This window comes from Amblyomma americanum, chromosome 1 (genome assembly GCF_052857255.1).
Source record: "Amblyomma americanum isolate KBUSLIRL-KWMA chromosome 1, ASM5285725v1, whole genome shotgun sequence".
NCBI classification, from domain to species: Eukaryota; Metazoa; Arthropoda; class Arachnida; order Ixodida; family Ixodidae; genus Amblyomma; species Amblyomma americanum.
This window is the reverse complement of record NC_135497.1, coordinates 484,565,952-484,578,289: the sequence shown is the minus strand read 5'-3', so window position 1 is coordinate 484,578,289 and position 12,338 is coordinate 484,565,952. Positions and strand designations below refer to the sequence as shown.

Here is a 12,338-nt window from a genome sequence, read left to right as displayed (position 1 = left end):
GAATAAAAAGACCAGAACGACAAAAAATGCACTGAATGTAAATTAAACTGTTAGTACTTGAGTTTTAGAAGTGAAAGTTGTGACCTTTAATTAGTGAATAAAGTGGATAAAAATGCTTCGCACTAATGGATCAAATCGTAATAACTAATTAACGACCCATAATAAGTGAGTAGTTGCTGAAATAAATTTCCAAAATGCTCCAAAATGTAATCAAATTCCAAAATGTAATCAAGTTTCCAAAATGTAATTTCCAAAATGTAATCAAATGAACAGTACCTGAACTGCAGGCAGTAAAGAACGAATTAGAGAATTAGTAAAGAACTAATCAGAAGTAATTAGTGAATAAAACGAATAAAAATGCTCCCAATGTAATCGAATGGACAGTACCTGAACTGGAGGTAGTGAAGGACTAAATAGTGACACCCAATTACCGGCCCCTAAATAGTGAGAAGTAATTAGTGACTAAAGATACCAAAAATGCCCCAAAAGTAGTGAAAAAAGTGGCAGCTCTTTACCGACCCAATATTGATGAAAAGCAAGTAATGAATCAGGTGGGCGGATGAGATTAAGAAGTTTGCAGGCATAGGGTGGGTGCAGATGCTAAGGACAGGGTTAATCCGAGAGACATGGGAGAGGTCTTTGCCCAGCAGTGGGTGCAGTCCGGCTGATTATGCTGATGAAGTAATGATGAGCGGACTTGAACTGCAAGCCACAATGCACTGACGACTGAATTTTCGGAGTGGACCGGCCGAAATTTGGGTTCGACCATCGAAAGGGAGGCGTGGTCTATTATACTTCGATAACAATTTTGGTCCAATTTTGCCTAACTCAATTTTCGGGTGATCCGTGCCAAATACTCCGGGTCCAAAATTCGATGCGGCCATCGAACTGGGCGTGTTTTATTATATGTGTATATCAAATATGGTTCAAATTGACCAAGGTCAGTTTTTGGGTGAACCGTGTCGACTTTTCGGGGTGGCCCGGGCTACCAAAGTCCACGTCATGGTTGAGTCATGACTGACCAAAGCTGTGGCTATCATGTATAGGCAACGTGCCTTCACTATGCTTGGATAAATGTTATAATGTTCCTATGCAACTGGTCCTACGCAGCTGCTTTACAAGTAAGCAAGACAAGCTTATGCTCGGGGTAACAGCCTCCGTATCAGTGCGTTAGCACCAATAAACGGACGCAAATGCTTTCACAACCTGAGCGGAAGGCTCCCGGCCTCTGCACAGTTGTAGATATCAACTCAAGGCATCCGCTATCACTTAGCAACTCGGTCAACAAAGCCTGTAACTCTGCCAAAAGCAACGGCAATCACCACTCACTAATGCATGCCTGCGGTATTCAAAGCAAATGTAACAATATGAGAAGCACAACGTGGAATAGCTAGCGCTGATCATCCCTTTACTTCGCGTGAGGGATGCAGATCAGAGAACAAGCTTGAAATGACTCCTGTGCAAGGCACTGTCTGGGTTTCAGTAAAAAAAAGGCTTCTAACATGTTCAGGAAAGGTATGCTCAAGCTCATGTGTAGTGTTGGGTTTAATGGCACATGAGCAACTAAGGCTATCACGCGCGAAGCTCAAGGTATAATAAAATGTATTCTGCAGATTTTTACAAACATGTGAAAAGAATATGACGGTTAAGTCCGCGCCCAAAAAGTTGTTCGCCATACAACTAAAATGAACACAAGCATAATTCATTGCGGCAACCCTAAAGTGCCAAGACTATAGCATCTCCTGGACTTCATTTTAGCTCTCGACACATTTTCGTCCTGTGACTTCTCGAGACATCGAGAAGCAAGAATTACATGCGGCGGTATGACATGCAGTTGCCAGTACCAATCGCTCCTACACAATCCGCGCCCAAAAAGTACTTCGCACTCAGGGAAAATTCAGCCCTGCAGAGTGCCCGAACACCGAGCGTCTCACAGCTTCGCCCATGACTTTCAGTGCTACCATCTCGTTTGATACCGCTGTTTGTTTTCGTCCACACACTCACCGGAGTTTCCGGAAGGTCGAAGCGTACGTGGCGGAGTGATATGGTTTCGCGACCGCACTATACTTCCGCAGCGTCACCTGCTATGTATGAAACGAAGTATAGACGCTTCCTCTTTGGATTAGATTATGGCCCATTCACACGAGGGTCCGTTCGCCCGCGGCCCGCGCATCACGTGTTCATGCGCCACTAAAAAACTGGACTGTGATCCGATGACGTCAAGCGGATGCGAGCTCAAGCGGTGGGTGATCGCAGGTGTCGTAAACGGTAGGTTGGGAGGTGAACTATGTTGGCTTTGGCCAGTGCCAAGATATCTTGGTAGCCGGGCGTATGGCGTTCCTGGGCAGATGCAGCAACGGTGCGTGAGGGAAACCAGGAGTACAGAGCCTCATTGATGTTAGAGACATTGCTGAGTTCAGCCTCGGCGTGAAAAAGAGACGCTGTGTCAGTTAAGAGCCAGTGGGAGTGAGAGTAACTGGGATAAAGATCGAAGGCTGCCTCAGTGCAGGTTCCGATTGGAGCCGATATGAGAATTTTTCTGTTGCTTCCTTGGGTGGGTAGGGGTACCAGCAAGAGAGTCTACTTGGAGCTCACATAACCGAGTGAGATCAGGAGCCAGGCTGAGGTTTCACAGTCAACATCTGTCCACCTACATTTTGTGGTGCGCATGTAGTGTTTCGGTAGGGTTACTGGAAGCTGGTTTCTGGTCGGGTGCTGCCGCAAGAGATGAAGCTGGGTGGGTAGGAGTCGAAGCGGCGGTGGCAGGATTCCGTGCATCACTATTAGGAGGAGTGGGAGTGGGGTCTCTGGTATAGATATTTAAGGCAAAGGTGCAGAGGGTTGGACATAGCCGACCAGGGAAGCGCTGTTTTACAAAAGTACCAACTTGCCCAACTGAACGTTCTACTTAGGAAGCAGTGAGTTGCGGAATACAAGGAGGCTGAGTACGAGGCTCTTGCAAGAGGTGTGAGGGTGTTTAAGTTGCGGTAGTGGCCTCAGCCGCTTGTTCATGCAGATAGTTGCAGCTAGTTATATGCGCTGAGATGAATTTTGAAGCGGTGTAGTTTTTCTTCTGGCTATAGCAGCATTGGCAGAGTGACCGAATAGCATACTCTTCTTAGTAGTAATTTTCTAACGAAGGCATGAGGTCACCCTTGTAGAATAAATGTGACAAGTGAACTAATTGAGCTTATAACCGTGGTTATGAGTCCACATTGATATACCGCGTGTGGTGGGGCGGTCAGAAAAAGAGACGAAGAAAGAACACAACAAGCAGAAAATGCTTCGGATGGCAACCGCAAAAGCGCCGGCACAAATATGAAGAGCCGGACGAGTGCGGGAGACCGAGTGGAAGGAGACCAACGGGCGAGACGAGGAGATAACGAAGCTGCTAAAATCATATAGGTCAACCGGTTAATCTCATCTGGCATCCATCCCGCCCGGACAGCCGATTTCGACCTCACGCTCCCCATCCCGCCTCCTTTCCCACGTGGCACGCTCCTTCCCTATAGGAACTTTCTCCTCGGAGGGAAGAACCCACTTAACGTCCGGCAGTGACGAACGCTTTGCCCCAACGGTGGTTAAGTTACTTGAGGCTCCACCTCCCGTATTCACGTTGTACTATCTAAAATATTGCCACAAAACGAGGATGGAGAAGGTTAAAACCAAACGTAAGAAATACCACAGTGATAACACTTCCTGAATGTATGCGCTACTTAGGAAACACAACACGACACAATGGCATGCGATAGAAACGTAAGTTTGCAACTGTTTATTGCTTATCGAACGGGGTATTTATACATGGTCAATATCATAATCACAAAAATGTCGTCATTCATGCACGGGACCATTTCAGTATTGTCAACTACCACGCATCTGCACTTCTTTCATATTTATATCATGTTTTGTCAGTGCGACAGACAGAATACTTATATACGTTCGTTTGTCCGCAACTTCAAAAAAAAAACGCTTCGACTATTTCCCTTTCAATTTGTCCTGTATCCTACTGTTACAGTTTTGCCTAATAATGGTTTCCACCGGCAAAAATGCTGCGCTACATTTCCTGGGTGGGTGATTTTTTCGCACTCATGGTTATACTATTGTGTTCTCGTGTTGACACATCTGCCCTATTGTCCAATATACCGGGTGTTTCAACGAACACTTTAAAAAAATTTCAAAGATAGGCTTTTTGGGGTAAAAACATGGCTTTCGCGGCATAGTATTAACAGTGTTGGTGGACACCAGAAAATCGGTGAATTGCGCTGAGTAGTTAGCTGGTTAGCTAATTTTTAATAATTAACTTCTTAACTGTTACAACTAGGCGCCTGGTTGAAATCAGATATTTGTAGCCGATCGTTCGTAAAAGGCCATATCAGTTTTTAAAATTTAGAAAACGCAATTACCCTCGCCGCGTTGGCTCGAGATAATTTGGCTGCATCGTGCGAAAAAACACGCGCTTTCGAAAGCATGCAGGCAAAGCAACCGCTCCAGTGCACGTAACTAGTCGAAAAAGCCAAATTTTATCGAGCCACAGCGCCAAGGCTAATCGCGTTTTCGAAATTCTATGGACTGATTTGGCGGTTACCAATGCCCGGCTACAAATCTCTGATTTCAACCAGGCGCTTAACTATAACGGTTATAAAGTTAATCGAAGTTCATACTATACCGCAAAAGCTACATTTTTGCCCCAAAAAGCCTATCTTTGTAAATGTTTGAAAGTGTTCGCTGGAACACCTGGTATATATTGTTTTCCACTCGATATTGGGATTTTACATACGATGTCTTTCTTGCATGGTGCAAATTTGCCCTCATGGCTTTGTTACAAAAGCGTATCAGTTTTTTATGCTTTAAATACAGCCTTCAACTCGTGTTTGTTTACCACTTTCTTCAGTCAGTGCGACACTGGTGATCAATACACAGAATTCTCCAAGAAGCACCAGTACCATTCATGTATCATAACTGCAGCGAAGCAACACGTTCACATGGAGAAGAGACACACAACACATGGACGAACGCTTGACTGAAAAACAGGCTTTCTTCGCTTCAGTTATGATACAAGAATGCGACCAACTAGCACAAAAGCTCGTTTTTCTCAGTTCCATCCTTACCGCTTGAGTACACCAGGACCGTAGTTGCGTTGATTATAACAAGTCGTGCGTGTTGAGCAGTTGGGCCTTAATAGTGATTAAGACCCAGACTTCCTTATAAACGTCTCTGGGATGATGAGGATTAATATATCATTAATAATCACAACGCTCAGTAGTTGACGTTCGATCAAAACCGATGATATGGAGATACGTCATGAACGAAGTCTACGTAGCTGAACCCGAGGACATGGCAGACTTAAAACAAGGAATAGCCAGGGCATGTGCGAATATTTCGCCGCAGGGTCTGAACCGACAGCTACAGTTCATGAAGGAACGACTGCGAGGTTGTTGAAGGCACACTTAGCATTACTCATGATTAATACTTTGCAATCAAGAAGACGAGAGAGAAGCAGTCGCCCCCTTTTGCATTTCTTTTGGGTGAGAAATAATAGCAAAGCCACCAGCGAGGACACCGTTTCATTCTTCCTTGAGCCAGTGGGCAGGTACGATTTTCAGTCCCGGACTGCCCGGGACTACACTTGCGGACTCGAGTGAGGCGTACGATTTTCTCGGGCAGCCCGAAAGCTCTGCCCACCAGTCATAAAGCTGCATGCATCGCCATAGCAAAGTTTTACGCTTCTGGCTGCCAGGGAATTTTTGCGGCGGCGGACCGCAGACGACAGCTGCCAGGAAAGTGAAGCGCCACGCTGGCGGCCATAATGAGTTAGACTCCATGCACATTCCGCTTAATTTTCGCTTTGCTCAGAGACGATATCATGCATTAACCTTCGCATAAGTTCCGTTGGTGTTCTCTGATCTAGCGCAGGACGATTCATGTGTCATATCCATGCAGTCTTAGTTTAATTCCTTGAAATTGGCAAACTACGTGCGGGCTCAGAGCATCGCACATTTCTTTAACTTCAGGGGCTTTCGTTCACATCAACTCGACTGGGCTCCGGTTTGCGGACGGCCTCCGCGTCTACATCGACAGGCCTGAGCCATCCGGCGCAGCCAGCGTTGCCGGCCCAGCACCGCTGCCCGAGCCACCCGCTGCCAGTCCACCTCCCCTAGAGCCACCAGTTGACGGGCCACCACCAATGCCTGAGCCACCCGTTGCCGGCCTGGCTGATGTGGAGCCGCCCGAGGAGCTGTGGGCGAGGGTTAAAGTCGTCCGGCTGATCGAAGCGTACAAAATGTTTTGATCAGGCCGGAGGAACCGCCTGAAGCCGCAGCTCGTCACGTGGGAGGAGCTGGCCGGGAACCTGAATCAGGATTTCCCGGCCAGCATCGTGACCTGTTCCCAAGTGGAAAACAAGTGGCGCATTATGAAAAGGGGATTTTTCACAGTGCGCCACCACAACAATCAGTCGGGCCACGACAGGCAGACGTGTCCTTTCGAAGAGTGTCATACGCTGCCTTGAATATTCAACGAAGTATTGCCTGCAGAAATTAACACTTGCGTTTGGTATATTTTTCTCTGTTGAGAGAAAGAATTTAGGTGCTTGTCCTACCGATGAACGTGGCACAAGTGACTCCCTTGTGCTTAGAAGTTATTTAGACTGGGCATATAACAACGTATAGAAAGTACTAGAACCCCGCAGTGAGGCAGACAACATTTTGATATTTAGAAAGTCTGCCGGTATAATAATTTTAATAGTGCAAAATTTCCAAGCCAGCAGGATCACTGTTGCGTGCAAACGCGAGAAGGCGTGAAACTTTTGTGCTTACCTGCTGCTACTTCCTACGTCCAGAGAGCTGGCGGAGGTGTTCGACGGAAGCGACGCAGCACAGCCTCCGTACCTTCTCGGACCGGGCCTGGTGCGGACACCACAAGGGCAATTACTGTTCATGCATGCCTGTTGCACGCGCTGAAAAGCGATGCAGGCGTTACTGCGCAACTGGGAGCCTTCTCGTCAGATAAAACCGAATTTGAACTCATGAGGATTACCCCTTTGATATTGCATAAAGCAGAACACATTACAAACTTTCAAAGCAGGCATAAAGCCAAGGGACCTGAGGCACCATGTTCTGCTGGCGTATGATAGCATTGGGAATGTTATACAAGGGACATGGTAGCAAAACCACTTGACGTCGTGGCACCTGCACAGTGTGCGACACTGCCGTCTGGCACACATGAAAAATCATGAAAATATTTTCTGCTTGCACTAGCGTACGGGCCATTCCTGGGCCGAGCAGGGAGAGCGAGGGACTGCTGGAGGACAATCACATGGAAGACGACGCACATGCATTGAGCACTGGTCGGCAATCTAGCTAGCAGCCCCCCCCCCCCCCCCCCCCCAATGTCCTCCTGCTCGGAGAAGACGTCGCAGCACAACCCACGACACACTGTCCTCCTTAGTGCTGCGAATAGACAACGCTGAGCGAAACAGAGGACGCACCAGAAGCTTCTTAACTGCTGCTCAAAGGCCGGCAGAAGAGCCGTCGCAGGGAGAGAAATGTTCTTCCGTAGAGGTTTGTGTCTGCCTTGGAGCAGCAATGTGCTGCTGGGTCTTGTTGCATTTGGGTTGCAAGCCCCAAGGGTAGCGTTGGCCTGGCGGCCTGGGGCAAAGCAGGAAACATCCGAAGGTCCCGGCAAAGGAAGAGTCGACTGGCAACAGAACAACTTGTTTATTCTGGCATCGCAAAAGAGCAGCCGGTCAGGGCGACCACGTTACTCGCAGGAAGAAATCGAAGTCTCTCTCTCGGCGTTTGGGGCAGCGGCTTTTATACCCTCGGAGTCGAGGGCAAGAGGGAACGGCTTGGGAAGAGTCATCCGATACGGCGACGCTTGAACATGTTCAGGCGTGACGGGCGCGTCCGCCAGGCCGGCGCCGGTCAGACCTCCTCGCCTCCCAGTTTAGGAGCTCCTCTCCCCGGCTGCCGCGCTTTGACAAGCGTGGGCAAAACAAGCACACACACACACGCACGCACGACGGCACGTGGCACTGAAACATGCCTGGACGCGCTTGGCGGGAGGCTTTGCGGCAGCGATGAACGAAGCCGCGGCATCCGGTGCATCCGCGCCGGCTATACCGCGCGCTGTAGGCGAGACGTAACAGACCGCCCCGCCGGGAGAAGGAGATCCCGATGGTCAGGGGACTGCATCCGCTGTCCAGAGGGATGTCGCTCGATGAGGCTCGTAAACGAAACCGGTCGTCCCTCGACGTTGCTTGAGCGCAGCGCACAGAGAAGGCCTCGTTCTCAGGTTCAGGATCACACAGGGCACTGCAAAGTCACTTCGGGAGAGTTGCCATTTTTGTGCTCGTTCCCAGCAAGCGTTAGAACTACGCCGAAACGCAACCGCTCAGTCAGCAAGCACGAGACAACCCTCACTAAGCTCTGCCAGGCTCTTTCCCCTTTTATACTACTGCCTAGTTCCTTACAGTAGTCAAGCAGCACTCAGAACGCGTCCACAAATTGGAAAATTGCACAAGAAAGCACATAATCACTTTGAAACACTAAACAAAAGCAATATGTTAAAAATCCTGCCTCAGGAAGAAAACATCAGTAACCAACAACTTTGAGGCGGATTCCTACGTTAGGGGCTTCGACTTAAGCCATCGGCGTTACCGTTGAGACTCCCCTTTTTGTAACGCACCTCAAAGGAATATTGTTGCAAAGCGAGGCTCCAGCGCAGGAGGCGGCCATTTTTGGGAGATATGGTCTGCAGCCATTGGAGAGGGCAGTGATCCGTCTCAATGATAAACCTCGAGCCGGCTAGGTAGCATGACAATTTCTGAACGGCCCACACGAGACACGCACACTCTTTCTCGGTGGCGCTGTACGCCTGCTCACGACAGGTCAGCTTACGACTAGCATACAGGACGGGGTGTTCCACTTCTCCATTGTCCCTTTGGCACAGTACAACGCCCATGCCTCGCTCACTAGCATCGCACTGAACAACGAACCCTTTGGTATAGTCTGGCGATCGTAGCACAGGCTGGCTTGTTAGGGCGCTCTTTAGGGCGCTAAAAGCTCTCTCCTTTGTCTCGCTCCAGACGACTGTTTGGGGCTCTGTTTTTCTTAGAGCATCCGTCAGGAGAGCCGCGATATCGGAGTACCTGGGGATGTACCTCTGATAGTAGCCGGCGACACCCAAGAACGACCGAATATCGGTCTTCGTGCGCGGTTGCGGGAAGTCTCGCACAGCGGCCACCTTTATTTCAGAGGGGCGGCGACGACCCTGTCCAATCACGTGACCGAGGTATACAACCTCGGCCTGTGCTAATTGGCACTTGGGAGCTTTGACTGTCAAGCCCGCTTCGCGCAGGCGGGTTAGCACTGCCCGCAAGTGTGCCATATGCTCAGACCAGGATGCGGAGAATATCGCTACGTCGTCTAAATACGGTAAAGCGAATTCTTCCTGTCCTCGCAACACTTTGTCCATGAGGCTTGAAAAGCAGTATGGCGCGTTCTTCAAACCAAAACTCAAAACTTTGGGACGGAATGTTCCCATTGGTGAAATGAACGCCGCATACCTACTAGCCTCTTCTGTAAGTGGAACCTGCCAATAACCCCTGACAAGATCTAGGGTGGAAATAAACTGAGCGCTACTAACTTTCTCAAGGCGCTCCTCGATGTTAGGGATCGGATAAATTTGATCCTTAGTGATGGAATTAAGCCTGCGGTAGTCGACGCAAGGACGAGGTTCCTTGCCCGGTACCTCAACTAAAATCAAAGGGGAGGTATAATCACTCTCACCCGCCTCAATAACACCGAGCTGTAGCATTTTCTTTACCTCAGCCTCCATAATATCGCGCTGGCGGGGTGACACCCGGTACGCCTTGGATCGTACTGGCTCTGGGGAGGTAAGTTCTATATCATGCGTAAGGACAGAAGTCCTACCAGGCCTCTCAGAGAACTGACCTTGAAACTCTTGTAAGAGTTGGTGTAGTTCGGTTTTCTGCTCAGGCGACAGCGGTGCTTTACTGAGTAAGTCACTAATGACCTGATCAGTGTCTTCCCTGTTCGTCACTGAGCCTAGTCCCGGAAGCTCGACCGGAAGCTCTTCTAACTTTCCCGTGTCAGGCATTTCCTCTCCAGTACCTGGTGCCTTCAACGCTACAGGCTCAATTTTATCCAGTTCTGACGTGCTCGGAATATCAGCTTGCTGCGCCTCCGACCCTTTTTCATTGTTCGACAACGTCGGCCCCGCAACTACCGCCTTTGCAGCGAGCTCCCGAACTCTCGGTCTGGTTAAGGCCTGAACGCTAGCCTCACCAAACAAAAGCCCCTTCTCGCGCAGGAGGTGATCGGACCTGTTCGAAAATAGGTACGGGTACTGGGGGGGCAGCCTAGATGACACTACGGCCTCAGTCTCAAGTGCTCCGAAAGGTCCTTCAATAAGCACTTTTGCTACGGGCAGACACACGCTATGAGCTTCCACGGCTTGCTTGATCCATGCGCACTCGCCCGTGAACATATCGGGTTCTACGTAAGAGGTGTGAACTACATCCATTGTAGCTGCGGAATCACGAAGCACTCGGCACTCTTTCCCGTTCACGAGGAAGTCTCGCATGTAAGGCTCGAGAAGCTTCATGTTCTCGTCAGTGCTACATAATGACAAACACACGACTTCTCTTTTTGTTTCTGGACACTGCGCCGAAAAGTGACCCGGCTTCTGACACGTATAACACACGCGCGCTTGCCTCGCCTCGAACCGCTTTCTGCGTTCGGCTTCGGCTGCCGCCGTCTCCTTACGTTCCGTCGGACTGCTTTCACTCGCATCCGCACTACGCGTGTCCCCCCTTGCTCTCATGGGTGTGAACTTCGGCCTCTCAGACTTGGAGCCAAATTCACCCTTTTGACCGTCCTTAGCTCCGCGAGCCCGACGCGTCACAAACTCCTCGGCTAGCTCGGCGGCTTTAGCCACTGTACTAACGTCTGGCCTATCCAAGACCCAGTACCGCACGTTCTCAGGTAACCGACTATAAAACTGTTCCAGCCCGAAACACTGCAGAATTTTCTCGTGGTCACCAAACGCTTTCTCTTCTTTGAGCCACTCCTGCATGTTTGACATAAGCCTGTAGGCAAACTCTGTATATGACTCATTTCTGCCTTTTTCATTTTCCCGAAACTTCCGACGGAACGCCTCCGCTGACAGCCTGTACTTTTTTAGCAGACTTGATTTCACTTGGTCGAAATCCTCTGCCTCCTCTCTCTTCAAGCGAGCGACTACGTCGGCCGCCTCGCCGGGTAACAAAGTGAGCAAGCGCTGTGGCCACGTTTCCCGAGAGAACCCCTGCTTCTCGCACGTTCGCTCAAAGTTAACCAGGAACAAACCAATGTCCTCTCCAAGCTTAAACGGCCGCATCAGGTCAGTCATTTTGAACGATACCCGTTCTCCTGCACCGTGTGCCTGACTTCCATTACGAGCGCGTTCCATCTCTACCTCGAGACGCTTCATTTCCAAAGCGTGTTGACGGTCGCGCTCTTCTTTCTCTTTATCTTTTTGCTCTTTACGTTCGCGCTCCTCTTTCTCTTTTTGTTCTTTACGTTCGCGCTCGTCTTTTTCTTTTTGCTCTTTACGCTCGCGCTCCTCTTTTTGCTCTTTACGTTCGCGCTCGTCTTTCTCTTTTTGCTCCCTCTCCTCAATGGTCTCAAGGCATTCCGACAGCTCGTCATCCTCAGCCTCCAACTCAAGAATAGCCCTTAGCAGTTCTGGTTTTCTGAGTTTGTCTGAGACATCCAGACCCAACTCTCTTGCAAGCTCCAGCAATTTCGGTTTGCGCAACGACTTCAAATCCATGGCTGCTCCGAATGCTGCTTTCTCTACTGCCTACTATTGTCTTGCCGCAAACTAACCCGGCAGCAACGACAACACAATTACCAGCTCTGTTTCTGACACTAACAAAAGCCTGGCAAAACTCAGAAGAAGAAAGTCCCGCACTCACCAAACCTCGCAGCCAAGAATTCAGCGCAGTCGTTCCGCTGCAGGCAACCAGTCATCACACAGGGCTCGTTGCACTGCTCCCGGATGGTCGTTGAGCTGCTCAGCATACAGTTGAACGCATATCTTCGCTGCTGGCCTCCGTTGTCGGGATCTCACCGCTGGCAACCAGTTCACCAGTTGTTGCATTTGGGTTGCAAGCCCCAAGGGTAGCGTTGGCCTGGCGGCCTGGGGCAAAGCAGGAAACATCCGAAGGTCCCGGCAAAGGAAGAGTCGACTGGCAACAGAACAACTTGTTTATTCTGGCATCGCAAAAGAGCAGCCGGTCAGGGCGACCACGTTACTCGCAGGAAGAAATCGAA

At 49.6% G+C, this 12,338-nt stretch overlaps 1 pseudogene; it reads right to left on the bottom strand.

Moving 5' to 3' along the window:
- The window catches only part of LOC144127261 (sentrin-specific protease 1-like), a 31,013-nt pseudogene that overhangs the window by 2,562 nt on the left and 16,113 nt on the right, over nucleotides 1–12,338 (bottom strand).